Source organism: Phyllobates terribilis, unplaced genomic scaffold, assembly GCF_046119375.1.
Source record: "Phyllobates terribilis strain yellow unplaced genomic scaffold, ASM4611937v1 Scaffold_12__6_contigs__length_324123572, whole genome shotgun sequence".
In the NCBI taxonomy this organism is placed as follows: domain Eukaryota; kingdom Metazoa; phylum Chordata; class Amphibia; order Anura; family Dendrobatidae; genus Phyllobates; species Phyllobates terribilis.
Window position 1 is genome coordinate 25834262 of NW_027362772.1, and position 13490 is coordinate 25847751.

The following is a 13490-nucleotide window of genomic DNA, read 5'->3' on the forward strand; positions in this document are numbered from 1 at the left end:
CGCTATGCTATGAGGCACTATGATGTGATATAAAGCGCTATGCTATGAGGCACTATGATGTGATATAAAGCGCTATGCTATGAGGCACTATGATGTGATATAAAGCGCTATGCTGTGAAGCACTATGATGTGATATAAAGCGCTATGCTATGAGGCACTATGATGTGATATAAAGCGCTATGCTATGAGGCACTATGATGTGATATAAAGCGCTATGCTGTGAGGCACTATGATGTGATATAAAGAGCTATGCTATGAGGCACTATGATGTGATATAAAGCGCTATGCTGTGAGGCACTATGATGTGATATAAAGAGCTATGCTGTGAGGCACTATGATGTGCTATAAAGCGCTATGCTGTGAGGCACTATGATGTGATATAAAGCGCTATGCTGTGAAGCACTATGATGTGATATAAAGCGCTATGCTGTGAGGCACTATGATGTGATATAAAGCGCTATGGTGTGAGGCACTATGATGTGATATAAAGCGCTATGCTATGAGGCACTATGATGTGATATAAAGCGCTATGCTGTGAAGCACTATGATGTGATATAAAGCGCTATGCTATGAGGCACTATGATGTGATATAAAGCGCTATGCTATGAGGCACTATGATGTGATATAAAGCGCTATGCTGTGAGGCACTATGATGTGATATAAAGCGCTATGCTATGAGGCACTATGATGTGATATAAAGCGCTATGCTGTGAGGCACTATGATGTGATATAAAGCGCTATGCTGTGAGGGACTATGATGTGATATAAAGCGCTATGCTGTGAAGCACTATGATGTGATATAAAGCGCTATGCTGTGAAGCACTATGATGTGATATAAAGCGCTATGCTATGAGGCACTATGATGTGATATAAAGCGCTATGCTGTGAGGCACTATGATGTGATATAAAGCGCTATGCTATGAGGCACTATGATGTGATATAAAGCGCTATGCTATGAGGTATTAAGATGTGATATAAAGCGCTATGCTGTGAGGCACTATGATGTGATATAAAGCGCTATGCTGTGAGGCACTATGATGTGATATAAAGCGCTATGCTATGAGGCTCTATGATGTGATATAAAGCGCTATGCTATGAGGCACTATGATGTGATATAAAGCGCTATGCTATGAGGCACTATGATGTGATATAAAGCGCTATGCTGTGAAGCACTATGATGTGATATAAAGCGCTATGCTATGAGGCACTATGATGTGATATAAAGCGCTATGCTGTGAGGCACTATGATGTGATATAAAGCGCTATGCTATGAGGCACTATGATGTGATATAAAGCGCTATGCTATGAAGCACTATGTTATGAGGCACTATGATGTGATATAAAGCGCTATGCTATGAAGCACTATGATGTGATATAAAGCGCTATGCTGTGAGGTATTAAGATGTGATATAAAGCGCTATGCTATGAGGCACTATGATGTGATATAAAGCGCTATGCTGTGAAGCACTATGATGTGATATAAAGCGCTATGCTCTGAGGCACTATGATGTGATATAAAGCGCTATGCTGTGAGGTACTATGATGTGATATAAAGCGCTATGCTGTGAGGTATTAAGATGTGATATAAAGCGCTATGCTATGAGGCACTATGATGTGATATAAAGCGCTATGCTATGAGGTATTAAGATGTGATATAAAGCGCTATGCTATGAGGCACTATGATGTGATATAAAGCGCTATGCTGTGAAGCACTATGATGTGATATAAAGCGCTATGCTGTGAGGCAGTATGATGTGATATAAAGCGCTATGCTGTGAGGTACTATGATGTGATATAAAGCGCTATGCTGTGAGGCACTATGATGTGATATAAAGCGCTATGCTGTGAGGCACTATGATGTGATATAAAGCGCTATGCTGTGAGGCACTATGATGTGATATAAAGCGCTATGCTGTGAGGCACTATGATGTGATATAAAGCGCTATGCTGTGAGGCACTATGATGTGATATAAAGCGCTATGCTGTGAGGCACTATGATGTGATATAAAGCGCTATGCTGTGAGGCACTATGATGTGATATAAAGCGCTATGCTATGAGGCACTATGATGTGCTATAAAGCGCTATGCTGTGAGGCACTATGATGTGATATAAAGCGCTATGCTGTGAGGCACTATGATGTGCTATAAAGCGCTATGCTGTGAGGCACTATGTGTTATAAAGCGCTATGCTGTGAGGCACTATGATGTGATATAAAGCGCTATAATATGAGGCACTATGATGTGATATAAAGCGCTATGCTGTGAGGCACTATGATGTGATATAAAGCGCTATAATATGAGGCACTATGATGTGATATAAAGCGCTATGCTATGAGGCACTATGATGTGATATAAAGCGCTATGCTGTGAGGCACTATGATGTGATATAAAGAGCTATGCTGTGAGGCACTATGATGTGATATAAAGCGCTATGCTGTGAGGCACTATGATGTGATATAAAGCGCTATGCTATGAAGCACTATGATGTGATATAAAGCGCTATGCTGTGAGGCACTATGATGTGATATAAAGAGCTATGCTGTGAGGCACTATGATGTGATATAAAGCGCTATGCTGTGAGGCACTATGATGTGATATAAAGCGCTATGCTGTGAGGCACTATGATGTGATATAAAGCGCTATAATATGAGGCACTATGATGTGATATAAAGCGCTATGCTGTGAGGCACTATGATGTGATATAAAGCGCTATGCTATGAGGCACTATGATGTGATATAAAGAGCTATGCTGTGAGGCACTATGATGTGATATAAAGCGCTATGCTGTGAGGCACTATGATGTGATATAAAGCGCTATGCTGTGAGGCACTATGATGTGATATAAAGAGCTATGCTGTGAGGCACTATGATGTGATATAAAGCGCTATGCTGTGAGGCACTATGATGTGATATAAAGCGCTATGCTGTGAGGCACTATGATGTGATATAAAGCGCTATAATATGAGGCACTATGATGTGATATAAAGCGCTATGCTGTGAGGCACTATGATGTGATATAAAGCGCTATGCTGTGAGGCACTATGATGTGATATAAAGCGCTATGCTGTGAAGCACTATGATGTGATATAAAGCGCTATGCTATGAGGCACTATGATGTGATATAAAGCGCTATGCTGTGAAGCACTATGATGTGATATAAAGCGCTATGCTATGAGGCACTATGATGTGATATAAAGCGCTATGCTGTGAGGCACTATGATGTGATATAAAGCGCTATGCTGTGAGGCACTATGATGTGATATAAAGCGCTATGCTGTGAGGCACTATGATGTGATATAAAGCGCTATGCTGTGAGGGACTATGATGTGATATAAAGCGCTATGCTGTGAGGCACTATGATGTGCTATAAAGCGCTATGCTGTGAGGCACTATGATGTGATATAAAGCGCTATGCTGTGAGGCACTATGATGTGATATAAAGCGCTATAATATGAGGCACTATGATGTGATATAAAGCGCTATGCTGTGAGGCACTATGATGTGATATAAAGCGCTATGCTGTGAGGCACTATGATGTGATATAAAGCGCTATGCTGTGAGGCACTATGATGTGATATAAAGCGCTATAATATGAGGCACTATGATGTGATATAAAGCGCTATGCTGTGAAGCACTATGATGTGATATAAAGCGCTATGCTGTGAAGCACTATGATGTGATATAAAGCGCTATGCTGTGAGGCACTATGATGTGACATAAAGCGCTATGCTGTGAGGCACTATGATGTGATATAAAGCGCTATGCTATGAAGCACTATGATGTGATATAAAGCGCTATGCTGTGAGGCACTATGATGTGATATAAAGCGCTATGCTGTGAGGCACTATGATGTGATATAAAGCGCTATGCTGTGAGGCACTATGATGTGATATAAAGCGCTATGCTATGAAGCACTATGATGTGATATAAAGCGCTATGCTGTGAGGCACTATGATGTGATATAAAGCGCTATGCTGTGAAGCACTATGATGTGATATAAAGCGCTATGCTGTGAGGCACTATGATGTGATATAAAGCGCTATGCTGTGAGGCACTATGATGTGATATAAAGCGCTATAATATGAGGCACTATGATGTGATATAAAGCGCTATGCTGTGAGGCACTATGATGTGATATAAAGCGCTATGCTGTGAGGCACTATGATGTGATATAAAGCGCTATAATATGAGGCACTATGATGTGATATAAAGCGCTATGCTGTGAGGCACTATGATGTGATATAAAGCGCTATGCTGTGAGGCACTATGATGTGATATAAAGCGCTATGCTGTGAGGCACTATGATGTGATATAAAGCGCTATGCTGTGAGGGACTATGATGTGATATAAAGCGCTATGCTGTGAGGCACTATGATGTGCTATAAAGCGCTATGCTGTGAGGCACTATGATGTGATATAAAGCGCTATGCTGTGAGGCACTATGAAGTGATATAAAGCGCTATGCTATGAGGCACTATGATGTGATATAAAGCGCTATGCTATGAGGCACTATGATGTGATATAAAGCGCTATGCTGTGAGGCACTATGATGTGATATAAAGCGCTATGCTGTGAGGCACTATGATGTGATATAAAGCGCTATGCTGTGAGGCACTATGATGTGATATAAAGAGCTATGCTATGAGGCACTATGATGTGATATAAAGCGCTATGCTATGAAGCACTATGATGTGATATAAAGCGCTATGCTATGAGGTATTAAGATGTGATATAAAGCGCTATGCTATGAGGCACTATGATGTGATATAAAGCGCTATGCTGTGAAGCACTATGATGTGATATAAAGCGCTATGCTATGAGGTATTAAGATGTGATATAAAGCGCTATGCTATGAGGCACTATGATGTGATATAAAGCGCTATGCTGTGAAGCACTATGATGTGATATAAAGCGCTATAATATGAGGCACTATGATGTGATATAAAGCGCTATAATATGAGGCACTATGATGTGATATAAAGCGCTATGCTGTGAGGCACTATGATGTGATATAAAGCGCTATAATATGAGGCACTATGATGTGATATAAAGCGCTATGCTGTGAGGCACTATGATGTGATATAAAGCGCTATGCTGTGAGGCACTATGATGTGATATAAAGCGCTATGCTGTGAGGCACTATGATGTGATATAAAGCGCTATAATATGAGGCACTATGATGTGATATAAAGCGCTATGCTGTGAGGCACTATGATGTGATATAAAGCGCTATGCTGTGAGGCACTATGATGTGATATAAAGCGCTATGCTGTGAGGCACTATGATGTGATATAAAGCGCTATGCTGTGAGGGACTATGATGTGATATAAAGCGCTATGCTGTGAGGCACTATGATGTGCTATAAAGCGCTATGCTGTGAGGCACTATGATGTGATATAAAGCTCTATGCTGTGAGGCACTATGAAGTGATATAAAGCGCTATGCTATGAGGCACTATGATGTGATATAAAGCGCTATGCTATGAGGCACTATGATGTGATATAAAGAGCTATGCTATGAGGCACTATGATGTGATATAAAGAGCTATGCTATGAGGCACTATGATGTGATATAAAGCGCTATGCTGTGAGGCACTATGATGTGATATAAAGAGCTATGCTATGAGGCACTATGATGTGATATAAAGCGCTATGCTATGAAGCACTATGATGTGATATAAAGCGCTATGCTATGAGGTATTAAGATGTGATATAAAGCGCTATGCTATGAGGCACTATGATGTGATATAAAGCGCTATGCTGTGAAGCACTATGATGTGATATAAAGCGCTATGCTATGAGGTATTAAGATGTGATATAAAGCGCTATGCTATGAGGCACTATGATGTGATATAAAGCGCTATGCTGTGAGGCACTATGATGTGATATAAAGCGCTATGCTGTGAGGCACTATGATGTGATATAAAGAGCTATGCTATGAGGCACTATGATGTGATATAAAGCGCTATGCTATGAGGCACTATGATGTGATATAAAGCGCTATGCTATGAGGCTCTATGATGTGATATAAAGCGCTATGCTATGAGGCACTATGATGTGATATAAAGCGCTATGCTGTGAAGCACTATGATGTGATATAAAGAGCTATGCTATGAGGCACTATGATGTGATATAAAGCGCTATGCTGTGAAGCACTATGATGTGATATAAAGCGCTATGCTATGAGGCACTATGATGTGATATAAAGCGCTATGCTATGAGGCACTATGATGTGATATAAAGCGCTATGCTATGAGGCACTATGATGTGATATAAAGCGCTATGCTATGAGGCACTATGATGTGATATAAAGCGCTATGCTGTGAGGCACTATGATGTGATATAAAGCGCTATGCTATGAGGCACTATGATGTGATATAAAGCGCTATGCTATGAGGCACTATGATGTGATATAAAGCGCTATGCTATGAGGCACTGATGTGATATAAAGCGCTATGCTATGAGGCACTATGATGTGATATAAAGCGCTATGCTATGAGGCACTATGATGTGATATAAAGCGCTATGCTGTGAGGCACTATGATGTGATATAAAGCGCTATAATATGAGGCACTATGATGTGATATAAAGCGCTATGCTGTGAGGCACTATGATGTGATATAAAGCGCTATGCTGTGAGGCACTATGATGTGATATAAAGCGCTATAATATGAGGCACTATGATGTGATATAAAGCGCTATGCTGTGAGGCACTATGATGTGATATAAAGCGCTATGCTGTGAGGCACTATGATGTGATATAAAGCGCTATGCTGTGAGGCACTATGATGTGATATAAAGCGCTATAATATGAGGCACTATGATGTGATATAAAGCGCTATGCTGTGAAGCACTATGATGTGATATAAAGCGCTATGCTGTGAAGCACTATGATGTGATATAAAGCGCTATGCTGTGAGGCACTATGATGTGATATAAAGCGCTATGCTGTGAGGCACTATGATGTGATATAAAGCGCTATGCTATGAAGCACTATGATGTGATATAAAGCGCTATGCTGTGAGGCACTATGATGTGATATAAAGCGCTATGCTGTGAGGCACTATGATGTGATATAAAGCGCTATGCTGTGAGGCACTATGATGTGATATAAAGCGCTATGCTATGAAGCACTATGATGTGATATAAAGCGCTATGCTGTGAGGCACTATGATGTGATATAAAGCGCTATGCTGTGAAGCACTATGATGTGATATAAAGCGCTATGCTGTGAGGCACTATGATGTGATATAAAGCGCTATGCTGTGAGGCACTATGATGTGATATAAAGCGCTATAATATGAGGCACTATGATGTGATATAAAGCGCTATGCTGTGAGGCACTATGATGTGATATAAAGCGCTATGCTGTGAGGCACTATGATGTGATATAAAGCGCTATAATATGAGGCACTATGATGTGATATAAAGCGCTATGCTGTGAGGCACTATGATGTGATATAAAGCGCTATGCTGTGAGGCACTATGATGTGATATAAAGCGCTATGCTGTGAGGCACTATGATGTGATATAAAGCGCTATGCTGTGAGGGACTATGATGTGATATAAAGCGCTATGCTGTGAGGCACTATGATGTGCTATAAAGCGCTATGCTGTGAGGCACTATGATGTGATATAAAGCGCTATGCTGTGAGGCACTATGAAGTGATATAAAGCGCTATGCTATGAGGCACTATGATGTGATATAAAGCGCTATGCTATGAGGCACTATGATGTGATATAAAGCGCTATGCTGTGAGGCACTATGATGTGATATAAAGCGCTATGCTGTGAGGCACTATGATGTGATATAAAGCGCTATGCTGTGAGGCACTATGATGTGATATAAAGAGCTATGCTATGAGGCACTATGATGTGATATAAAGCGCTATGCTATGAAGCACTATGATGTGATATAAAGCGCTATGCTATGAGGTATTAAGATGTGATATAAAGCGCTATGCTATGAGGCACTATGATGTGATATAAAGCGCTATGCTGTGAAGCACTATGATGTGATATAAAGCGCTATGCTATGAGGTATTAAGATGTGATATAAAGCGCTATGCTATGAGGCACTATGATGTGATATAAAGCGCTATGCTGTGAAGCACTATGATGTGATATAAAGCGCTATGCTATGAGGCACTATGATGTGATATAAAGCGCTATGCTGTGAGGCACTATGATGTGATATAAAGCGCTATAATATGAGGCACTATGATGTGATATAAAGCGCTATGCTGTGAGGCACTATGATGTGATATAAAGCGCTATGCTGTGAGGCACTATGATGTGATATAAAGCGCTATGCTGTGAGGCACTATGATGTGATATAAAGCGCTATAATATGAGGCACTATGATGTGATATAAAGCGCTATGCTGTGAGGCACTATGATGTGATATAAAGCGCTATGCTGTGAGGCACTATGATGTGATATAAAGCGCTATGCTGTGAGGCACTATGATGTGATATAAAGCGCTATGCTGTGAGGGACTATGATGTGATATAAAGCGCTATGCTGTGAGGCACTATGATGTGCTATAAAGCGCTATGCTGTGAGGCACTATGATGTGATATAAAGCTCTATGCTGTGAGGCACTATGAAGTGATATAAAGCGCTATGCTATGAGGCACTATGATGTGATATAAAGCGCTATGCTATGAGGCACTATGATGTGATATAAAGAGCTATGCTATGAGGCACTATGATGTGATATAAAGAGCTATGCTATGAGGCACTATGATGTGATATAAAGCGCTATGCTGTGAGGCACTATGATGTGATATAAAGAGCTATGCTATGAGGCACTATGATGTGATATAAAGCGCTATGCTATGAAGCACTATGATGTGATATAAAGCGCTATGCTATGAGGTATTAAGATGTGATATAAAGCGCTATGCTATGAGGCACTATGATGTGATATAAAGCGCTATGCTGTGAAGCACTATGATGTGATATAAAGCGCTATGCTATGAGGTATTAAGATGTGATATAAAGCGCTATGCTATGAGGCACTATGATGTGATATAAAGCGCTATGCTGTGAGGCACTATGATGTGATATAAAGCGCTATGCTGTGAGGCACTATGATGTGATATAAAGAGCTATGCTATGAGGCACTATGATGTGATATAAAGCGCTATGCTATGAGGCACTATGATGTGATATAAAGCGCTATGCTATGAGGCTCTATGATGTGATATAAAGCGCTATGCTATGAGGCACTATGATGTGATATAAAGCGCTATGCTGTGAAGCACTATGATGTGATATAAAGAGCTATGCTATGAGGCACTATGATGTGATATAAAGCGCTATGCTGTGAAGCACTATGATGTGATATAAAGCGCTATGCTATGAGGCACTATGATGTGATATAAAGCGCTATGCTATGAGGCACTATGATGTGATATAAAGCGCTATGCTATGAGGCACTATGATGTGATATAAAGCGCTATGCTATGAGGCACTATGATGTGATATAAAGCGCTATGCTGTGAGGCACTATGATGTGATATAAAGCGCTATGCTATGAGGCACTATGATGTGATATAAAGCGCTATGCTATGAGGCACTATGATGTGATATAAAGCGCTATGCTATGAGGCACTGATGTGATATAAAGCGCTATGCTATGAGGCACTATGATGTGATATAAAGCGCTATGCTATGAGGCACTATGATGTGATATAAAGCGCTATGCTGTGAGGCACTATGATGTGATATAAAGCGCTATAATATGAGGCACTATGATGTGATATAAAGCGCTATGCTGTGAGGCACTATGATGTGATATAAAGCGCTATGCTGTGAGGCACTATGATGTGATATAAAGCGCTATAATATGAGGCACTATGATGTGATATAAAGCGCTATGCTGTGAGGCACTATGATGTGATATAAAGCGCTATGCTGTGAGGCACTATGATGTGATATAAAGCGCTATGCTGTGAGGCACTATGATGTGATATAAAGCGCTATGCTGTGAGGGACTATGATGTGATATAAAGCGCTATGCTGTGAGGCACTATGATGTGCTATAAAGCGCTATGCTGTGAGGCACTATGATGTGATATAAAGCGCTATGCTGTGAGGCACTATGAAGTGATATAAAGCGCTATGCTATGAGGCACTATGATGTGATATAAAGCGCTATGCTGTGAGGCACTATGATGTGATATAAAGCGCTATGCTATGAGGTATTAAGATGTGATATAAAGCGCTATGCTATGAGGCACTATGATGTGATATAAAGCGCTATGCTATGAGGTATTAAGATGTGATATAAAGCGCTATGCTGTGAGGCACTATGATGTGCTATAAAGCGCTATGCTATGAGGCACTATGATGTGATATAAAGCGCTATGCTATGAAGCACTATGATGTGATATAAAGCGCTATGCTATGAAGCACTATGATGTGATATAAAGCGCTATGCTATGAGTCACTATGATGTGCTATAAAGCGCTATGCTGTGAGGCACTATGATGTGATATAAAGCGCTGTGCTGTGAGGCAGTATGATGTGATATAAAGAGCTATGCTGTGAGGCTCTATGATGTGATATAAAGAGCTATGCTGTGAGGCACTATGATGTGCTATAAAGCGCTATGCTATGAGGCACTATGATGTGATATAAAGCGCTATGCTGTGAGGCACTATGATGTGATATAAAGCGCTATGCTGTGAAGCACTATGATGTGATATAAAGCGCTATGCTATGAGGCACTATGATGTGCTATAAAGCGCTATGCTATGAGGCTCTATGATGTGATATAAAGCGCTATGCTGTGAGGCACTATGATGTGATATAAAGCGCTGTGCTGTGAGGCAGTATGATGTGATATAAAGCGCTATGCTATGAGGTATTAAGATGTGATATAAAGCGCTATGCTATGAGGCACTATGATGTGATATAAAGCGCTATGCTATGAAGCACTATGATGTGATATAAAGCGCTATGCTATGAGGCACTATGATGTGCTATAAAGCGCTATGCTGTGAGGCACTATGATGTGATATAAAGCGCTATGCTATGAGGTACTATGATGTGATATAAAGCGCTATGCTGTGAAGCACTATGATGTGATATAAAGCGCTATGCTATGAGGCTCTATGATGTGATATAAAGAGCTATGCTATGAGGCACTATGATGTGATATAAAGCGCTATGCTATGAGGCACTATGATGTGATATAAAGCGCTATGCTGTGAGGCACTATGATGTGATATAAAGCGCTATGCTGTGAGGCACTATGATGTGATATAAAGCGCTATGCTGTGAGGCACTATGATGTGATATAAAGCGCTATGCTATGAAGCACTATGATGTGATATAAAGCGCTATGCTATGAGGTATTAAGATGTGATATAAAGCGCTATGCTATGAGGCACTATGATGTGATATAAAGCGCTATGCTATGAGGCACTATGATGTGATATAAAGCGCTATGCTATGAGTCACTGTGATGTGCTATAAAGCGCTATGCTGTGAGGCACTATGATGTGATATAAAGCGCTGTGCTGTGAGGCAGTATGATGTGATATAAAGAGCTATGCTGTGAGGCACTATGATGTGCTATAAAGCGCTATGCTATGAGGCACTATGATGTGATATAAAGCGCTATGCTGTGAGGCACTATGATGTGATATAAAGCGCTATGCTGTGAAGCACTATGATGTGATATAAAGCGCTATGCTATGAGGCACTATGATGTGCTATAAAGCGCTATGCTATGAGGCTCTATGATGTGATATAAAGCGCTATGCTGTGAGGCACTATGATGTGATATAAAGCGCTGTGCTGTGAGGCAGTATGATGTGATATAAAGCGCTATGCTATGAGGTATTAAGATGTGATATAAAGCGCTATGCTATGAGGCACTATGATGTGATATAAAGCGCTATGCTATGAGGTATTAAGATGTGATATAAAGCGCTATGCTATGAGGCACTATGATGTGATATAAAGCGCTATGCTATGAGGCACTATGATGTGATATAAAGCGCTATGCTGTGAGGCACTATGATGTGATATAAAGCGCTATGCTATGAGGTATTAAGATGTGATATAAAGCGCTATGCTATGAGGCACTATGATGTGATATAAAGCGCTATGCTATGAAGCACTATGATGTGATATAAAGCGCTATGCTGTGAGGCACTATGATGTGATATAAAGCGCTATGCTGTGAGGCACTATGATGTGATATAAAGCGCTATGCTATGAAGCACTATGATGTGATATAAAGCGCTATGCTATGAGGTATTAAGATGTGATATAAAGCGCTATGCTATGAGGCACTATGATGTGATATAAAGCGCTATGCTATGAGGCACTATGATGTGATATAAAGCGCTATGCTGTGAGGCACTATGATGTGATATAAAGCGCTATGCTGTGAGGCACTATGATGTGATATAAAGCGCTATGCTATGAGGCACTATGATGTGATATAAAGCGCTATGCTGTGAGGCACTATGATGTGATATAAAGCGCTATGCTATGAGGCACTATGATGTGATATAAAGCGCTATGCTGTGAGGCACTATGATGTGATATAAAGCGCTATGCTATGAGGCACTATGATGTGATATAAAGCGCTATGCTGTGAGGCACTATGATGTGATATAAAGAGCTATGCTGTGAGGCACTATGATGTGATATAAAGCGCTATGCTATGAGGCACTATGATGTGATATAAAGCGCTATGCTATGAGGCACTATGATGTGATATAAAGCGCTATGCTGTGAGGCACTATGATGTGATATAAAGCGCTATGCTGTGAGGCACTATGATGTGATATAAAGCGCTATGCTGTGAGGCACTATGATGTGATATAAAGCGCTATGCTGTGAGGCACTATGATGTGATATAAAGCGCTATGCTATGAGGCACTATGATGTGATATAAAGCGCTATGCTATGAGGCACTATGATGTGATATAAAGTGCTATGCTGTGAGGCACTATGATGTGATATAAAGCGCTATGCTGTGAGGCACTATGATGTGATATAAAGCGCTATGCTATGAGGCACTATGATGTGATATAAAGCGCTATGCTGTGAGGCACTATGATGTGATATAAAGCGCTATGCTGTGAGGTATTAAGATGTGATATAAAGTGCTATGATGTGCTCTTTGTGAAGCGCTAAGAGGCTTTATAAGGCACTGTGAGGCACTGCGCTCAGATTTTTATTTAAAAGAGTAATCATCTGAATTAAGCATAAACCTTTCCTTTGGGTGGTAAATCTCAATTGTCAGACTGGCCCCACCCGAAGGAGCCAACTGATGAGGCGCAGCTGGACAGCAGACCTTCACAGAGACCATGTGCCGTCCTATGGATGGAGTAAACAGTAAAACATGGAAACAACAGTAAAACCCTCAGTGTTGGTTTAACATTTACTGAGCAGATTGAAGCTCATTTTTGTGGTAAATTCTGAAGCCCAATCATGAGGCTCTGTGCGGCCCAGACATGTGGC